Genomic DNA, 21,062 nt, shown 5'->3' on the forward strand with positions numbered 1-21,062 from the left:
ATTTTTATAAATCATGAGGGGAATGTAAGGTACATGTGGAAATGAGTAAATGCAAGATTTATGAGATGTTAGACTGCCATTAAGGACAAATAAATCGCACTTTGAGTAAATTAATTAATCAAGAGTTTTGGGCTTATGGGTGAGTCTATCAATTAGTTAGTTATGACTAAGGTTAAACAACTACTCTAGTACTAGCTAAGCTAAGAAGATTATCTAAATGCAAGATTCCCTAATTGTGCTTTTCAGCTTTGATTAGCCAACTAGCTCTCACAACTGCAAAAAAAAGCTTGAAATGTTAACTGTAAGCTCGATGGAAGTCTTTTAAATGTCATTCATTTTTTTCTTTTTCTCTTTTTTACTTTGGTTCACAATCATTTGACGTGTGTGCTTATTTGTATGTCCACGGCTTTTTGCTTCTCAAGGAAAAGCGCCCACACTGGGAACCTCTAGGGCTCTAGTACCATAGACAATACATGTGAGTGAAGTACCAAATCAAGCCAGGATTTCTCTTCCAGCATTAGATTTTTCATTTGTGGCACTTATGTTTTTTGCTTCCATTTCCTTTGTATTCTCACTAGTGTTTTTGTTGTTTAAGTGAACAAGCTTCTCTATGCCTTAAACATTCCTAAGGTCTCAAATACTCAGATAATTTTATCAGCTAGGACTAGTGGTCAAGTAAATGAGTTAACCTAAAGTCACAGTCTCCTAATCTCAAGGCTCATCCATAAGATTAAACTCTAGTTCCATCAACTTAAGCAAAGACAAATTTATACATCTATAATGGCAGATAACAAACATAACTATTGCACTCAAACAAACCATGAAAAATCATTATTAGCAATTATACATATCCCCCAACATGAATCATGGAAAGTAGTACACCTGGAGGTATGGAGTTTCTCATTTCGTCGAAGCAGATGTCCTCAGCCATGTGGATGGAGATCCATATAAGTCCTACCTAACACATCCAAAAAACAAGCACTATACCTCTAGGAGGCATGTCAGTGTGAAAAAATTAAAACTCCTAGAAAACAAACTCAAAACACAATCCAGACACATAACCTACCTATCTGTCATCCCTTTTAGAATGAAGGAAAGAGGATATTATATAAACCGGGTGGCCACCCTAAGGCTAGGCCTCTATCCTCATCATCTAGATAAACGAAATCATTTTTCGTGAGGCCATAGTCTTCCTCAGTCCCTATTATTTCTTCTTCATCATCCTTTTGCGCAAGCGTGTTAATCAAGAACCTCGCGATGCGTGGATACTCATCCTGTGCAAAAGAATAAGCATGTGCCACCGGAGAAACATTCGCTACTGGGTAGGGATCACTAGTTATCCATAGACGTATCAGCCATTCTAACTCCTCAAAATTTCTCTCACGTGCAAGTCTCTCTACCAAATCCCATTCGCAAGAAAGTACAGGGTAGCAGATGTGAAACACTTGAGAAAAAGAAAAAGGGTACCTTTCATCAAAAATAGAAGCGCATGCCTCTGGTGAACTAGACATCTCTGAGAATACAAATAGATTTGGTTAGGTCTTTAAAACATGAGTTGTTTTTGTGTGTTGCTTGATGTGACATGGTGAATTTAGACTTATGTGTAGGATCTAATAGGGTGCTCCCTCCTTGCTAGTCGCTCTTGCTCTTTTACTCTTTTATCTTGTTTTTGTGAGTATAAGGCTTTATATATACATTCCCTAAGATTGGAGATTAAGAGGTCAAGGAGAAAGGTTGAGAGGGAAGCAAGTGAATGATGGACGTCAACAAACACTCCCCCCTTCCTTGGGTAGATCATACCGTTTGAAATGATGCCGTCACCCTTTGAAACCAGTTGTTCCAAGTTGTTATAGGTGAAGGCTTTAACCAATAGTTTTCGACCGCTCTATGCGTTTCATCTAGTTGCAAGGGTGGTAAGGTACTCTCCCATGATTTTATTTGCAACATCGTTGTAGGTGGTGAACTTACAACGGGAGGTGTAAACTCTCTCTTTCTTGTATGGACATGTACAATGGTAGGTGAATGTTGTATCCAAGCTTCTATTTCCGTATAGGAACTACATGAAGAGCAAGAAGCTTCATTTGCTTTCCCTATTCCTGAGCTATGTGGAACAAATCGTTCTTTCTTTGGTACCCAAACTAGCTCTGGAGCAGGTGTGTCGCATTCTGTGATTTTTTCCTTTCCACGATCTTCAATATGTTTTGGAGCCACAGGATTGAGCTTACATGGGCCCGGTGACAGGTAAGAGTACAATTTACGTTTGGGCACCCAGATTCGATCATTTCCTTCATAGTATCCTTGGGCTTCCAATAGTCGTTTAGGAATCCAACGCAATGTTTCTTTACATTTCTTGGAGTGAGGGGGACGTTTCTTACGAGGCTTCCGTTTTTTAGCATCAGCCATGGTTACTAACGAAGCTTTAGGGACCCACTTGTATGTTTTCTTTGTTATATTAGGATGGTTCTTGTGTGTCTCGAGCTTTCTTTCAACTACATCAGTTGAAGCTCTAGAGAGTTGGGCTATGGGGACGTATGGTTCAACCTCTTGGATATGCAATGTCTTGGGTTTTATTTCGTTAGGCAATATCTCAGGGACTATGGCTTGAGTGGTAGGGATAAGAGTTGGTTTTTGCGTTGTGACACCCCCAGTCCCCCAATCAATAGTGCATTTGGTGGCTATCATCCACCTCCGTCCTAGGTTTATATTACCCTCCATAGTTCCAACAGGCATGACCAAAAAGTCTTGAGCTACAACCCCATTGTCATAACTGACAAAAGTGTTGCAGATTCCAAAAACCGTAGTTTTTTTCTTGTTGACACCCTTGACTTGGATAATACTCTCAGATAGAGGTGGCTTCCCTAACTGACACCACACCCCATATGATAGCAGATTATATTTAGCACCCGTGTCCAATAAGGCGTTATATAGCACTTTTCCATAGGTGTTATTTAGCACAATAGGGTATCGTAGAGGTGTGTATCGTAGAGGTGTGTCAGAGTCCAACCAATCCTTGTCGATTTCAACGTGGAATGCATGTGTGACTCCAAGGTTAGCCTCTCGTTTTCGTCTTATACGTTGTTGTTGCTCCTTAGCCTCAGCTTGAGCTTGTATCTTCTTCAATTCTATTTGTGCCTTGGCTGCCTTTTTTGTATGGATGGCACGCAACTCCTCTTGGCTTAAAGGATCATAGTATCTTTTAAATTTGCTCCCATTGAAGAATCCAATGGTTTCAACTCCATCAAGAGTCTCCACACGAATGGTTCCTTGTGGGGTGATCTCACATACTCTATATGGTCCTTTTCCCACATACTTCAACTTTTTATTTTCGTTACGCACTCCATACATAAGAACTTTATCACCAACATTGATATCTTTGTTCTTTAGATGACGGTCAAACCATTTCTTCCTCCTATCTTTCTCCACAAGTGCATTTTGCACAGCTAATTGCCTCTCTTCATCTAGCCTTTCAAGGATATATAATCGCTCAACTAAGGGGTTACCATCCCAACCTTCTTGAGAAGCTACTCGAAGACTAGGAACGACAAACTCCCATGGCATAACCGCTTCTTAGCCATACACCATCTTGAATGGTGTGCAGTTAATGGCAACTTTATACGCAGTACGATAAACCCATAGAGCTGATGTAATCTTTAAATCCCAATTTGTGCGATGAGCTTCCACCGTTTTGGTTAAGATAGAGATTAAGGTCTTATTGGTGCTCTCAGCTTGGCCATTTGCTTGTGGATAATAAGGTGTGGATTTATGGTGAGCTATCATAAAGTTGGTAGTGAGTTCTTTTATTACTCCATTTATAAAATGAGTACCATTGTCACTCACAATCTCAAAGGGACAACCAAATCTTGTAACAATGTTCTCAAAGAAAAACTTGGCAGTTGACCTTGCATCGGCCTTACGTGTCGCACTGGCTTCCACCCACTTTGTCACATAGTCAGTGGCAACGATAATATATCGAGATTGAGTGCTACGAGCTATCGGACTAATTGGTCCTACAAAGTCTAAACCCCATTTTTCAAATGGTTGAGTCACTTTAACAGGATGTAAGGGCATCCTATCCTTTTGTTGTGTGATCTTGTAACGTTGGCATTCATCACATCCTTTTGCAAAAAGTGATGCATCCTTAAATAAGGTTGGCCACCAATAGCCTGATTGCAATACCTTTCTAGCTGTTAGTTCCCCTGAGAAATGTCCTCCGGCTATACCCATGTGGGCTTCTTGTAGTATGTATAAATACTCATCCTCACGGGCACAACGTCTAAGAATATCATCCTTCCCTAGCCTGTAAAGAGTTCCTGCAATGAGAGAGTAAGGTTCACATTCTTTTAACAGTTTTCGAGCTATGTCCTTACGAAGCTCTTTGGGTGGAAAACCATTAACTAGAAATTTCACAATATTCTCACTCCATTCAGGTATGGTTTCGACTAGGAATAGAGAAGTATCAGGCAATTCATCATCGACTCCAGTAGGGGCTTCACCATTGGGTATGCGAGACAAATGATCAGCCATGACATGTCTTTTACCAGGTCTCACCACAATGGTAAAATCAAACTCAAGGAGAATTAACAACCATCTTGTAATTCTTCTCGTGGAACAAGGTTTATTTACTAGATACAACAAGGCTTGATGATCAACATAGAACACAAACTTGTTGGCCAGAAGGTAGTAGCGAAATTTCTTCACTGCATAAATCATACCTAAACCTTCTCGCTCTGTAGTGGTGTAGTTTCTTTCGGCATCATTCAACTGACGACTTGCAAAGCAAATGGGGTAGTCCAGTTTATGTTCTCCTGGTTGAGCTAGAACACACCCAATAGCAAAGTTCAATGCATCAATATGCACATGAAAAATTACATTCCAATCGGGCACTCGTAGAATAGGAGCACTAGTCAAGGTCTTTTTCAATGACTCATAAGCATGGTCACACTCCGTAGTCCATTGGAACTCAATAAGAAGCTTGTACAAAGGACGAGCTATCTCGGCAAAGTTTAAAATAAACCGTCGGTAATAACCAACATGGCCCATGAACCTTTGAACTCCTTTATAGTTTGTAGGTGGTGGCAATTCAGCAATGGCTTTAATTTTGCTCTCATCTGTGGAAATCCCATTTTTGGACACTATATGCCCTAAAATGACTCCATGTTTAACCCAAAATTGGCATTTGAAAGGGTTTAAGGAGATGCGATACAATCTACACTTCTCAAACACTTTTCGTAAGCATGATAGATGTTCTTTCCAAGAACAATAAACACAAGGTCATCTAAGAAAGCTTCACAAAACTCCCTCAAATATTCTCTAAAAGCAGTGTTTATTAATCTTTGAAAGGTAGCCGGGGCATTGGTTAAGCCAAAAGCCATAACACGAAATGCGAACACTCCAAACTCGGTTATAAAGGTTGTTTTAGCTTGGTCCTCCAACGCAATTGTGATTTGATTGTAGCCAGAGTACCCATCCAAAAAGCTATAAGCTTCCTTCCCTGCAACTCTTTCAAGCACATGTTCTGAATATGGCAAGGGGTAATGGTCCCTCCTAGTGGCGGCATTGACCTTCTTGAGATCCACGCACACTCTGAGTTTCCCATTCTTTTTTGGCACAATCACTATTGGAGACACCCATTCTGAGTGCTCAATAGGGTATATGAATCCGCATTCCACAAGCTTTTCAATCTCTTCTTGAACGATCTTTGCATATTTAGGATTCATTGGGTAGGGTCGTTGTTGAACTGGTTTAGCCATGCTATTCATGGGGATTGTGTGTTGCACCACGGAAGGTGGAGCACCTTTCATATCATGATAAGTCCAGGCAAATATATCCTTGAATTCCTTGAGAAGTTCTTTAAGTACACACTCCTCAGTCTCGGACAGATCTTGGGCAATGAAAACAGGTTTAGACTCTTCTCCTGGGTCTGCTAACTCTATTTCCTTAACTATCGTTGGACCATCATAGACTCCATTGCTCCCATCGATAGGTTTTCTTTGAGCCTTTGTATACACAACCTTACGTTCCTCTGTGGTATAGGATTTGAAATTTTCAGGTGCAGGGTGTAAGTCTGTGGGGTCCTGTTGTTCTGTGGACTGTGATTTAACTTCTGATTCCTTTTGTTGTTGAGCTAACTCTCGATTTTGTTGTCTCCTTACGGTACGGCTCAACTTTGGCTTCTCTGTAGCCTCTAGTTGTGCGATGTCAATGGGTTGTGGACTACACCACATAACGCTTTGAAGGTATTCACCCCAGTTATCTACCAACTTTTGATGAGCATCACATGCCCCTATATAATTAAGCCATTCTGCGGTAGATTTCTTTTCATTTATTCTAGCACGCACATTTGCTCGATATCGTCGCCTCTTATATCTCTTACTCTTCTTGTTTAATTCTCGATTACGATCGATTTCTAATGAAGACTCACTAGATGAATCACTACTTGTGTCTTCTGCTCCACATTTGCACTAAGATTTAACTCAGATTCTTTGTCCTCAAAGTCAATTTCAACTGATGATTCTAACCCCAAATCGTGTGGGCTATAGTCTTGTGAGGCGCTACTGGTTTCAATGCCAGTCAAACTTTCATCTTGTAGATCATCAGAAGCTATATGCATTGCTTCTAGCATGTTTAAGGGTACAAGTGGTGGTATTTCATCCCCCTCGGGTGTTACCCAGGTCATCCCCCTATTTCCCCAAGTGTCTATGGTTGCTGCTAGGTGGACCCAATCCACATTGTCCGACTCAGTCATCCCAGGTAGTACATCCATATAAGGAGAATCTTCCCCAACATCAGTGTCCGCTTTACACATGTAACAATACTGCAATGGGGCCGAGTGAACTGTGGTGTCACATCTATGATCGATTATAAACCTGTTTCCTAGAGGATGTGCTCGACCCGTCACAAGATCCACTCGAATGACAGAATCTTGGAACTGCAAGTAGACATGGTTTTTAGACCAGTCATGCACCATTTTTGCTTCCCTCATGAAAGGACGTCCTAAGATCATCTCCGATGCCATAGTGTGTTTGGAGAAATCCATAACAATAAAGGTAATCCTTATTTTATGTCCAAAGACCTTGATCTTGAGATCTTCTAACATCCCAATAGGTTTAACAATAGACCCATTGGCCATCTTCACTACTACGGTTGTGGTCGCAAGGTGAGGTCTTCCCATAGTTTCCCAGCAGTTTTTAGTCACAATGCTAACCCCAACACCACCATCAAGGATTCCCTTCACAGTTAATCCCTTAGTAGTGATTGGTATAATCGCATTGGATTCATCACCCTCAAAGTATTGTCCCAACTTGTTAACAGGTATTTCTATAACAAGGTTCTCATCTAGGTTGGGTTGTGGATCTAAGTGTTCCTCCTCTGTTGGCATCTCCCCAGCTCCATCCATCTGTGCAAATTGTGATAGCCCAAAGTACTTCAGTTCTCCATTGAGGAAGGCTCGAAGAGCTAAGACTAGCTCGGGGTCTTTATATAGTTTGGACATGATGGTGGTTCTAACTTCTGAAGACATGAAATCCATCAATTTGGCAATGTTTAGTGGCGCCTTTTGGCCTTGAGTCCCTTGACGTGGGGAAGAGGGGATCTCCATTTCTTCGATAGGATCAGGTAGTCCCTCTGTAAACATTCTTTCCATCAAGAAGTGAGTACGCCCACTTTCCCATGACTTTAAGTCACTTTCTTCTTGGATGACACTAGGTATGTCCAAGGGTCTATGGACTTGGTGAGGTTGTTGTTGCGTAGGGAACACGGTGTCTGTAATCTGGATCTTCCTAGGTGCTGGTTCTAGATCCCTTTGGGTATCTTCTATCAAACTCCTTAATTGCTTGACTCGCTCAATCTCCTGTGTAGGGTTTGGATATGTTCCTATTTTCTTTTTGGATACTGGCCATTGTGGCTCATGAACATCTTCCTTGTTGGTTTCTATGTTAATGGTCATTTTGGTCTCCATGGTTTCACCTGAATCAGAATCTTCTTCAGCGTCGTTCATATATACGGGGTCGTCACCAGTCCCTATGTTGGTCTTTGAACTGGGGTCTGACTTCGCTGCTTTTTGTGATCTCTTTCTTCGTGTTTTCTTCTTTTTCTGAGATTGGGCAATTGATGCCGTGTCTCTTTCCTCAAGAATATAATTTTGTTTTTGGAGCATCGATCGTGTGAGTATGTTTACTGGTACCACGGGTGTACTTGGTGATGGCTCCTCGGTAACTTCAATCAAGTTTAATGGCGTGATCTTTGGTGTATTTGGATTATTTGGACATTGGGCAATCAAATGATCTATGCCACATGGATTACACATGAGTATCGGCATTGTAGACGTGCTCGCTTGATTGCTTTGCATCAGTGTGGCATTCTTTTGTAGCCTAATAGGACACTCAGCTACATGATGTGGACCTCCACACTCATAGCATTGAAGAGGTGGTCTCTTAGCGGTGTAATTGATATTTTGGCCTCTTGCCGCAAGAGCACCTACTTGATATACAGGTTTGACTTGTCCCCAATAGTCCTCCATATAGTATTGTGGACTTTCTTCAAGCACATCCATCCCATAGGCCATATTAGGATCTATATCTTCCTCATAGCCTTCCAAACAAGCAATAGATGACTCACAACCCACTTGATTCACAGAAGTGATTCTCAGATGTGGTGGTTGCGGTCCTAGCACTGGAGGTGGTAAGGGTGTTGTTTGAACAACATTTTGGGCCCTAGGGACCATGTGTTGTGCTGTTTGTTCAAGAGGTGGGGCCGGCATCAAGGTAGGTACTCAAGGTGTGTCTGTCCATGCTAAAGTTGGTCTATTGGCCATCGCACGCTTAAATACTATGCAATCCTTAGCTTGATGACCATACCTCCCACATACATTGCAGTTCCCATTGAATTTTACTCTAAAAGTAGGGCATTCGCTGGTACTATGCGGTCCATAGCATACTGAGCGCCATTGTTGCTCCCTTCTTGGATACATATGATTGTTTTGCGGAGCACGATTGTCTCTAAGACTCTCTTGAATAGCCTTGGTGAGATCTGCTAAAGTCATCTCAGATATCTTTGGCTCCTTAGAAATAGGCTTTAGGGTCATTGGCTGATGCCCCGATGCTTGTGAGCTAATAAATTTAGACTCAACAGACACTCTTTCTCCTTGAATCATTAAATTATCCTCCAATTGGATCGCATTGGTGGTGACTGCTTCCCAAGTGGTGATACCTCTAATGACTAGGCCATTGTAGATATCCTCATGTCGTAATCTCCTAATGAATCTATCCAGCAATTGGTCATTGTTGAAGCGCTCATTTGGATTACAACGAGAATTCAAATGCTTCAAGCGACTTATAAAGTCTCTCACCGACTCTCCTTCCTCTCGTTGGGCTTTCTGGAGCTGAGAGGCTACACCCCAAAGTACTCCCTCTCGTATGTATTCTTTTAAGAACAGTCTCCTAAGAGTAGGGTAAATCGTTTTTTCTTCCACCCTTAGGGTTCTATACCAATCCCCAGCCTTTCCACTTAAGGTTAGGCTTAAAGCATTGCTCTTATGTAGGTCATTGTGTTCTCCTAGAGAATCGCATATTTGTTCAAACACTTCGATATGCTTTCTCACATCCCCGTCTCCACTAAATTTTTGTGTGAGCTTGGCTATTTGAACTGCCTTACTTCTAGGCTCTCTATCAGGCGTATTACGCATATTCTTAGCAATAGATCGACCAATATCTTGAGCAAATGTTGCCAAGTCACCTAAGTGAGCAGGCACCATGGGTGAAGGTTCTCCAGAGACTACATGTGGAGTAGGTATTGGCATTGGGCTTGGCGCATAGGAAGCCCTTGGGTTCCACGTTGGGTACGATGTTGTGCCATGTGGTGGTCCATAGTTCATATGAGTGGCCCTAGGCATAGCAGACGTCGGACGTGACATGCCAATGCTAGCCGGTATAGTCCCATGGGAATAAGAACTTGTGTATTGTGGTTGTGGCGCATAGGTAGTTGAAACAATGGGAGAAGTAGAGACTACATGAGTACGTGGACCCATAGGTGCATACGATTGGTTCGCACTTGTAGGTACTATTGCAGGCATTGAGCTACCATGTAGCGGTGCTTTACTAACAAACGAGGTCCATGGTGTGTTTCTTGGCATGCCCATCATTGGGGTAGGCATGGTAGCCGTGGTGTCATCAAGGGAAAAATGAGCTAGACTTAGAAAAGTAAAGCTATCACTTGTGGGCTCAGATTGCATTGAGACCCCTGGCAAAACAACATATGGGGGATCGATGGGACTCACTGGGGGAGTCTCCATTTGTGAAAGAGTGGGTTGTTTCCCTTTGCCTGTGTCTAAAAATCGCATAGGACCCGTCAAAGGTATGTTTATTCCTCGATTTTCCCTCTCGGACTGGATAATCCTATGGATGACATTGCAGATCATGTGTTGTTGTTCCTCTAAACTAATGGCACTAGATGTGGATTGTACAACTTCTAACCAACCCACATGGTATGTGTAGCCCATGTATAGGTTGGTCAAAGTCTCCGTGTGTAGGTCATATTCCCAATTTTCATTGAGAAATACCCCGTCCAAACTTGGTGTACTAGAGGGTTTCCGTGAGGTGGATGCAACGTTGCTTCCAGTGTTATGACTTTTAGTAACCGCTACCTTAGAGGCGACTTTGGAAGGTCGTAGTGATAGCCGTTTTTCGGCTCTCTGTAATTTCCATAGTGATTTATCTCACCCTATCAAATCACTCAAACACTGTGGTTATCCTCACCCTTTCACTTTATATAGGTGCGTGTGAGTTAGGGGACTTTTCCCATATCTCCTTACTGAAATAAAAAACCCTCAATTAGCTAGTCATTGGGCTAGTTGAGCCAAAAAAATAAAAAATATAAAAAATATAAGTATATTATGGCCCATGCGTATGTAAATATTTCTTTGTATATAGGGACTAAATAAAATATTTTTTCATAATTATTTTGGTATTTATTTAAATACTTTTACCTAGGTGTGTGTTATTTATGCTCTGTACATTGCCTCACCATTACCACAATTTTTCTTACCATTTTTCATACTCTTTATTCCATATAGAAATATTTTCATGTAAGCTTCTCTTATATTTGGTGTAACTCCACCCCAACAAAAATCCAAAAAAGCTAGTTTTATTTATGTGTATATTTTTTCACTATTGTGATTTTTCCCTTCCTACATCTATTTTGTTTTCTTTCTAAAAAATTAGAACACCAAAAATATTTATCTTTTTATGGTAGCCTCATAATGAGAGAGATTTCTTTTGACCCCTTTATATTTTTTCCAATTATATTATTTATATTTGACATGTACATATTTTTTAGACCCCTCAATATTTGATTTTCTTAGTTGTACTATTCACTTATATCATGATCTCAACAATATCTTCAATTATAGACCTACCAAATAAGGTCAAGGGTAGGTGGCATGCATACATGCACTATGGAGGGCTCACTCTTGGAGGTATTCAAAAGAATCATCCAAAGAAGGACCCCACAAGGACCTTGGGTAGTGGAAAAAAACGGTCGGTTTTGCTGAATTTTTAAAGTTCACTTGCTCTTCAAATTTGAAAAGGTGATACAAACAAAAGTTGTAGCTCGTGGGCTGAACTTTTGCCTCAAATTTTTTCATATTTCTTTGAGCTACGAGCTGTGAGCTATGATTTTATTAGTGGACCCCAGTTTTCCCATGCTATGCAGCCACACTCTCTCTTCCACTTTATCATTTTCCTCTTTCACACACACTTCTCCACTCATCATCCCCACCTCTCTCACCACTCCTCTCTGCACCCTACTCACCTTCTCCTCAACCTTGAAGAATAAGAGAAACCATGGTGAACTCATACCTCCCACACACAATTCCATTCCAAAATTGACCACCTAGTCTCATTTTTCCTCCTCCAAATTACCCATATCTATCAAAAAAACCACAAAATTCAGTCTCTTCTCTTAAAAGACAACATCATGGTGGTTGATTACTCAGCTTCAATTACCTTTTCTCTCAAGGAAGGTCAAGAGTGGAGAAAAAATGTACCGTCAAAGCTAGTGGACCGTCAACAAGCGTCAAAATTGGCCCTACTCAAGACACTTGGAGCATCAACCTTGTAAGAAATCCACCTTTTCTTACCTCTTAAGAGTTTTTCTTCCTTATTTGTATGTTACATGGATACTCCCATTGTAAATATCCAATTCTATTTGTAAATTAATACTAACTCTACTAACACTAACCCACTATGAAAAGTCCTATCACCTCCGTTTCTCTCCTCTCTCTTTCCCCACCAACTTCTTGATAATTCCAAGCAAAAGAAATTAGATAAATTGCTGAAAATCTAACCCAACCATGGTTAGAGGAGTAACCCTAGCCTTCAAAATTGCTATAAAAGGTGGGTGTAGCTAGCACAAAAGGGGGGAGAAGAAAGAGCACTATGCTATAGCTTGAGAAGCCAAGCTCAACCTCTTGAGAAGGAGCTCTTGAGTGGAATCTCATTGGCATTAGGCATATGTATGTGTTGTATTAGGGGTGATTAGCAAGGGAACTCTATGCCATTGTAAGAGAGAGTGATCATTAAATTGAGAGTAGGAAATCTATCATTTCTCCTACTAGAGTAAGCCCAACATTTGCTGAATCAAGGAGGGTGAATTTGGACTAAGCATGGATACCTTGTCTCCCTTCCAACGTGAAGTCATGGACAATAATGATGTGTAAGTGTCTTGGTGTTTTATTTAAGTTCTTGATAGCTTGTCTCCGGGTATTGTTATCAATTTAGCCATAAATCCCACATGCTGTAAGAGGGCGAAAGGGTGGAGAGGACTCCCCTGGCCTTAAGACAGTGATTGGGGTGGCTTTCTTCTTGTGATGTGTTGTGGTGTAATTTACTCAGGCTATGTTGAACAAATACTAATCTCACTTTGATTGGTCATGACAGATTTGTAAGAAGGCATTAGTGCAACAAGCATCCCCTTCCCCCTTCTCTCTCTTTCTTATATATATATATATATTTATGTTTGCTTGATAATTAACGATACACTTCAAAGCAGCCCGAGCACCATCTCTCTCTCTCTCTCTCTCTCTCTCTCTCTCTCTCGCGTGTTTTAGTGTGTGAGAGTATTCCATTGGTGTTAGGGTTAGTGTAAATTCCTTGCTTGTTTGTGGGTTGCTCTAACGATTCTCCTCTTTTGCGTCCTAGTTCGCTCTTAAACTAGGTGGTGCCCCTTGTGTAGTTGGGACTTGGCTGGGGGTTTGTTGTTTTGGTTTGTGTTGTGTTGTGTCCCAGCCCCATTGAGCAGCACGGGAGCCTTGAAGGGTGTCTAGAGGTTTCTCTTCTTGTTGCCCGCCCCGAACCGCTTCAAATTGGTGCCCCCACTGAGGAAAACAACTCGTGTATGTTTTTGTGTAGGATCACTTTTAGCATAGTCAAGTAGTTTGCATGAATCACAAGAGTTTGTATGATCCTTTCATTCCCATTGCAAGGCAAAAGATACACATAATTGTTAGTACTAAGTTGCAATTTCAACAAGTAATTCGTAGGATTTTAGGTCCTCTTAGGTTAGCCGAGATAAACACTTCGGTAAATCCTTTTATTTTGCCTCTCATTAGGTACGATATTAGCTTGGACGTCTATATTTTTGTGTTATTTTGAGCACTAGGACATGCATAGGCCATGCATAATGACCCAGGAATAGAGTTTTTTCCCTTTCATTTTACTCCACACATTAGAATAAACGTTGCAATTAGTAGAAAGATCCATTTTCAACAACGAATGGTGTTCATGTTTGGTGCCCAAAGAGTAGGAGAAATTCTTGCATCACCAAACCCTGTCATTCTACCTCTCATCAACTACCACACTTCTTTTGATGTACATGTGTTCGTTTTATTTTAAAATGAAGTGCAGCCCGGAAAAATAGTGTGTATGTTTTTTTTTTCTTTGTCCAAGTTGTTACAAGAAACAAAAAACGATCATTTGTTCTAATAGGGAATGTGTGTGCAGTGAAAGTTCAATCCTTAGAGATCTAGCTCTATTACCAATTGAGTTGCAGGAGCAACTAGTAAGGCGTCTCCCTCATAACAAGAGGGTGGTGAAGTTAAGACGAAAGGTCCTACATGTGGATTCCATTTTCCTCTTGTTTTTGGGCACTAAGGAAGACCGCGCATTCATCCAACTAGTGTGTGCCCTAAGATTGGTAAATAGAGTGAAATTTGGCGTTTGGCGAGTGCATTTCACCATTGAGGAAGACTCTTCAGGAAACTTGCGGCCAAAGTTCATGCTTCATAGACTCACATTTGGTGAATTTTTCCCTCATTTGCGTCTTATTAATAGTCTTCCTTTCGCTTTCAACAAAGGAGATAGGGAGCTATTCAGAGCTTGTTTTAATAAAGAGAGCATAGAGAAGATTGCAAATTTGTATAAATTCTCATCCTTCTCTACTTTCTATGACACTTTGTTCATAGAGACATTGTAAATCTCGTTATGCTTTTGAATGATTTAACCATAATCCTAAGGAGTTTTTGTCCAGGAATTTTGTAGCACAAGTGGAGTCTTTAAATCTTGCAAACTTGATTGGACTTGATGAGGATGTTCTTTATGAAATTGTGAGAAGGTTGCCTCACTCCGACTGTGTGGAACTCGAAGGAAAGGAGCTCCTAGTCAATTTCTACTTTCTCACGGCCTTCGACGAGCATGAAGATCTAGTTTTTATACAAACCGCTTGTGCGTTGGGAATTGTAGAGCAAGTGCAATTTATCACTTGGGACGTGGTTGCTCTTTTGGATCCAGAAAATGAAGTTCTAGAGATTTCTGTTTATCGCCTTAGCTTTGAAGAATTTCAACCCTTCTTAGAGCTCATCAATAGTCTACCTTTTTGTTTTGATCAAACAAATCGAGACCTCATTGAAGCTTGGATAGCTGAAGAAGAAAACCTAGAGTGGTATTTTCTTACTTATTCATTTGCAGGCGAGTGGTTCTAAATCTCTATTGTATCCCTTATTGTAACTCGTGTTGTAATCTTTCATAATAATGGAGAGCCAACGCCAAATGTCTGGATATCCTCTTTTCTTTGGAGAGCCTGGAGAGGATGCAGAATTATTTTTAGCAAATTTCAAGATGTCTTGCCATATCAAGAGGATAGTAACCGATCAAGAACGTGTAGAAATGTTTGAGGTGGTCCTTAGGAAAGATGCTAGTACTTGGTTTCACTCTATGCCTGAGGAAGTTAAGGGGAATTACACAGAAGTTTTGAATCTTTTTAAGAGATACTTCTTTGATCCCCAAAACACTCAAAAACTATGGCAAGACATTGTTTCTCATAAGCAAAAAGACTTAGATGACTACTACTTGTACAAGCAAGAGTTTCTACGTCTTTGGGCTCTATGGATACGAAATGTTGCTAACCCTGGTGATGGTGCAGAATTTTTAAAGAAGGAGAGGTTCATAGCCGGACTCTTTCCTGACCTTAAGGTAAAAGTTGAGGCGGGTGCACCTGCTACTTTTGATGCAGCGGAAACTAGGGCTGTTGAGAAGTATAGGAAACTCAAGTGCTTAAGGGGAGAGGTTCCAATAGAAGGTCTTAGACCCAAAGGTAAGTCACAAGCATCAACATCTAGGGAGCTTCCTCAGGTAACGGCTAAAGTGATTGAGAAGATAAATGAATCTTTAAGCAGCCTGTCAATTCACCTTGCACAAGCTGTAGGTCCAAAGGGACAAGCAAAGAAGTTAGAAGAGAGAGAGCCACGAACTAGGAGAGTCTTGCAATGTTGGAATTGCGGAGAGTCTGGACATGGGATGTATAATTGTCCTTGGCCCCGTGGAGAGCCAGGGAGACCTAACTTGAATTACCCAGTGATGAATGCAGGAGAAGGAGCTGGTCAACAACCAAGGCTTCTACAAAGGCCAAATGGACCAAGACCACCTCCACAAGGGGTAGAAGGAGTTCCACCTTTGCCAGATCCAAATGTGCATGTGGTAGAGGTGACAAATTCAAATGAGGTTGACATGGAAGCCAATGGCATTAAGCGTGGCCGAGGGAAAGGTAAAGAGAAAGAAGGAGTCACATCACAGAGTGACCATGGACAAGGCAAAAAGGCAAAGGAGACCAAGGAAACCAAGAGGACTCGACGTCGTATCAACCTCCAAGACTTCCCTCTTGGACATGGTATGGCTCCGTACAACTTGTTGGAAGACATGAGAGGTAAGGGTCCTGATATTTCATGGCCTCAATTTCTTGCATTATGTCCACAAGTTAGGAGGGATTTAACAAGGGCAGTTAGCACTAGGAGAAAGGTAAAAGAGAGTGTGCCCATTGTAAAAATTGCACAAGCTGAAATGAATGAGGACATTACACCGGTGCTAGACTGTTACATCAAAGGAATATTGGTTAGGAAAGGTCTAGTGGATGGGGGTGCACAAATTTGCATCATGATAGAGGGACTCATGCAAAGACTAGGCATGCACATCCATGAGACACCTGAAATCAAAGTCAACATGGCAAACAATAGCAAGGCTAGGTGTGTAGGCATTTGTAAAAATGTCTTTGTAGAGGCCTTTGGCATTAAGAAAGCGGTGGATTTTTATGTTATGTCGACCAAGGGAAGTGGTTATCCATTTATCCTAGGAAGACCATGGCTAATGAAAATGCGAGCTTTGCAGGATTGGGAGAGTGGGAAATTAATTTGCAGGAATGAAAATCATAAGAAGGTTGTCTTTGACATGAAGGAGCAACGCCAAGAGGAGCTCCATGAAGAATCGTCTCAAAGTGAGACGGAAGAAGGTTGGACCGATAGCACTTCAGAAGAAGAAAGTAGCGGTAGCATTACTGAAGAGGAGTCTTCCATCAAAGTCATGGGGGTAAGGTTTAAGCCAAGCAACCAAGAGACCTCTTGTCAAGGCTTGGAGGAGGTAGGTCCTCAAGAGAATGAAGGTGTTCAAGATGAAGGGATGCTGGAAGGTATGCTATCAACAACACTTACAAAGGATGAAAGAGAGGAGTTCAAATGTGTGCTAAGGAAGTTTCCTAGGCTTTTTGCTAAAGACTACACCGACGTGCGTGGGGTAGATGTTGTTCAACACAAGATTGAGTTAAAGCCTGAGGCCACACCTAAAGCTCAGAAGCTACAAAGGCTAGGAGTTATAAAGGAACAGGCTCTACTTAAGGAGGTAAGAAAGCTTCTAGCAGCAGGTTTCATTTATCCAGTGGAGAATTCAGAGTGGGTCTCTCCTGTTGTTGTCACTCCTAAGAAAAATGGCAAGTGGAGGGTGTGTGTGGATTACCGTCCCCTCAATGAGGCAACAAAGAGAGATCACTTTCCCCTCCCATTCCAGGATGAGATACTAAATGAGGTAGCTGGTCATGAGAAGTACACTGTGTGCGATGGTTACTCGGGCTACTTTCAAATAGGGATTGCATTGGAGGATCAATTGAAAACAACCTTTATCACTCCTTGGGGTTGTCATGCTTTTAGAGTCATGCCATTTGGTCTGACAAATGCTCCTGCAACATTCCAACGTTTCATGAATATGGTGTTTCAAGCATTCTTTGGAAAGTCAATTAGGGTGTTCATTGATGATTTCTGTATTTATAGCTCAAAATCATTGCATCTACAAAGAGTAGAAGAAGGTTTAAAGAAGCTCTACGACATGGGAGGTCAACTCAACCCCGACAAGTGCCATATAGGTGAGGCTGAAGTAATCTTGCTTGGTCATAAAGTTTCTTACAAAGGCATTGAAGTGGATCCTTCAAAGGCAAAGGCTCTTATTGAGCTACCATCACCCAAGAGTCTTAAGGAGGTCATCTCATTCATTCAAAAGGTGAAGTATATGTCACGCTTCATTCACTTAGCCTCGGAGTTACTTCACCCTTTGCAAAAGTTGACACAACAAGTAGAATTTGCATGGTCTGATGAGCTTGAAGAGTATTTTTGTAACATTAAAGTCATTTTGTCAGAGCTACCAACACTCATGCCTCCTTGTTGGGAGTACACATTCTTTGTTAGCTCTAGTCCTGGAAGGGAAACAATTGGTGTTGTGTTGCTACAACAAGATCCCCACAGTACAAGGATGCGACCCATCTACTTTGCTAGTAGGGTCATGAATGCTTTGGAGAGAGACTACACAGAAGCAGAACTCATGATGCTTTCTCTCATGTTTGCGGTGAGAAAGTTTAGATCGTACCTGCTACCAAAACCTTTTGTAATTCTCACTGCAGAAAATTTGTTCCCTTGGGTGTCATCTCAAATGAATCTTAGTACTAGGATCTCAAAGTGGATTATGGATTTGCAAGAGTTTCAATACTCTTTCAAGGTAGAAGATAGTGTGCGTGCACAATTGGCAGGGATTCTCACTTATAGGGTGCATGAAAAGGAGATTAAGGTGCCTGAAGTAAAGACCCTACCATTGCCACCACCAAAAAGTATTCCTAATGCTTTTACCTTGTTCTTTGATGGAGCTTTTCGTCGAGCCACAGGAAAAGCAGGGGGAGGGCTAGTGTTGCTCAACCCAAGTGGAGAGGTGGTTCATGAAAGAGAAGTTCAATCTACCAAGTTCAGCTAGCAACAATGAAGCAGAATATGACACACTACTTCATGGTTTAAAAATATGCATTGGCCATGGTATACAACGTCTCATGGTAAAAGGGGATGCACTTCTCATTGTGAAGCAGATTTTAGGCATTTGGGCATGCAAAAATGAAAGACTAAGGGCCAAAGTTCATACCATCCATAGGCTATTTAATCAATTTGAGGAGGTGCAATTATATCATATTCCTAGGAAACAAAATGAAGATGCTGATTTACTTGCACAACAAGCCGTTGCATGTGTAAAGAAAGAAGTGCAGGTCATCATGGTGGCGGCTGCTGTGAAGCAACCGAGGTACCAGGGATTGGAGTCATTGGCTCCCATCATTGGCTACATTTTGGAGGGTGAGTTTCCACCAGACTTCACAAAAGCTCAGAAGAGGAGACTCATGAAGAAGGCAAGCATGTATCTCTTCCTAGAAGGCTCCCTCTATCAAAGAGGGAAGGATAAAGTGTGCAGAAGAGTACCAACTATCGCGGAAATTCCAGCCATTCTAAAAGGTTTGCATGAAGATGCATGTGGTGGTCATTTTTCCCAAGAATTAAATGTGAAGAAGATTTTTCTTGCGAGGTATGTTTGGCCAAGTCTGCATGTGGATGTCCAACATTGGTGTAAAAGTTGTCACGATTGTCAGGTAAATGGGAATAGAAGATTTATTTATGGTCCAAGGCAAATCGTGCTTGCAAATGGACCCTTTGAAAAGTGGGGCATTGATGCTATGGGTCCTCTGCCTAGGACAAAAAATGGTAAACTCTACATTCTAGTGGCTGTAGACTATATGACTAGGTGGGTGGAAGCTCAAAGTGTGGCAAGAGTGAATAAGAGGACAGTTAGCAAGTTTGTGTACAATCACATTTGTTGTAGATTTGGCACACCTTTGGAGATTGTTTCTGATAATGGTCCAGGGTTTAGAAAGGGATTGCTCACAGAAGTCTGTGAAGAACTTCGCATTCTACATCGTCACAGTACACCCTACTATCCCCAATCAAATGGTTTGGTAGAAAAAGCTAATGGTGTCATTGCAGGCATCATTAGAAAGATGGTGAAAAACAAGACAAAGTTGTGGGATGACTTCTTGGATGGTGCCTTGTGGGCGTATCGAACCACATATAGGGAAGCCACGGAGTTCACACCATTTCACTTGGTCTATGGTCAAGAGGCTTTACAGCCAATTGAGCTAAACATTCCAACAATGCGACTTCATGGCAAATCAGCACAAGATGATCAAGAAGCATGGATGGATCGACTTCTTACCTTAGCTGAGCTTGAGTGGAAAAGAGAAGCAGCATACGAGTGCTATAAGAGGAAAGCCACACAGACAAAGGAGAAGCTTGACAAGAAACTGAAGGACAAAGGCATCAATGAAGGAGATCTTGTGCTAAGGTATGACAATCGACTCGATAATCGTTTTGATGCCAAATTTGAAACAAGATGGCAGGGGCCATACATAGTCAAGAAGGCTTTCAATTCAAGTTACTATTAACTTATGGACTTGAATGGGAAAGAGCACTCCAGGAAGGTAAACGGCTATCGCTTGAAGCCTTACTTGAGTCGCCTTCTACCAAAGGATCTACCAGAGCAAAAGGCAACTATCCCATGTAAGTATTGTTCCATGAAGCATGAGTGTAACACAAACCAAAATTCCAAGGGGCCAAACAATGAAGATCTTGTCAAGGACTCTGAAGCACTCTCTTTGGAAAAGATTCTTTATGATGGTACATGAATATACCATCATCCTGGGGGAGGGCTAATGATAGCCGTTTTTCGGCTCTCTGTAATTGCCATAGTGAGTTATCTCACCCTATCAAATCACTCAAACACTGTGGTTACCCTCACCCTTTCACTGTATATAGGTGCGTGTGAGTTAGGGGACTTTTCCTATATCTCCTTACTAAAATAAAAAACCCTCAATTAGCTAGTCATTGAGCTAGTTGAGCCAAAAATATAAAAAATATAAAAAATATAAGTATATTATGGCCCATGCGTATGTAAATATTTCTTTGTATATAGGGCCTAAATAAAATATTTTCTCATAATTATTTTGGTATTTATTTAAATACTTTTACCTAGGTGTGTGTTATTTATGCTCTATACATTGCCTCACCATTACCACAATTTTTCTTACCATTTTTCATACTCTTTATTCCATATAGAAATATTTTCATGTAAGCTTCTCTTATATTTGGTGTAACTCCACCCCAACAAAAATCCAAAAAAACTAGTTTTATTTATGTGTATATTTTTTCACTATTGTGATTTTTCCCTTCCTACATCTATTTTGTTTTCTTTCTAAAAAATTAGAACACCAAAAATATTTATCTTTTTATGGTAGCCTCATAATGAGAGAGATTTCTTTTGACCCCTTTATATTTTTTCCACTTATATTATTTATATTTGACATGTACATATTTTTTAGACCCCTCAATATTTGATTTTCTTAGTTGTACTATTCATTTATATCATGATCTCAACAATATCTTCAATTATAGA

Source organism: Adiantum capillus-veneris, chromosome 27 (genome assembly GCF_014529385.1).
Source record: "Adiantum capillus-veneris isolate H3 chromosome 27, ASM1452938v2, whole genome shotgun sequence".
Lineage (NCBI taxonomy): Eukaryota > Viridiplantae > Streptophyta > Polypodiopsida > Polypodiales > Pteridaceae > Adiantum > Adiantum capillus-veneris.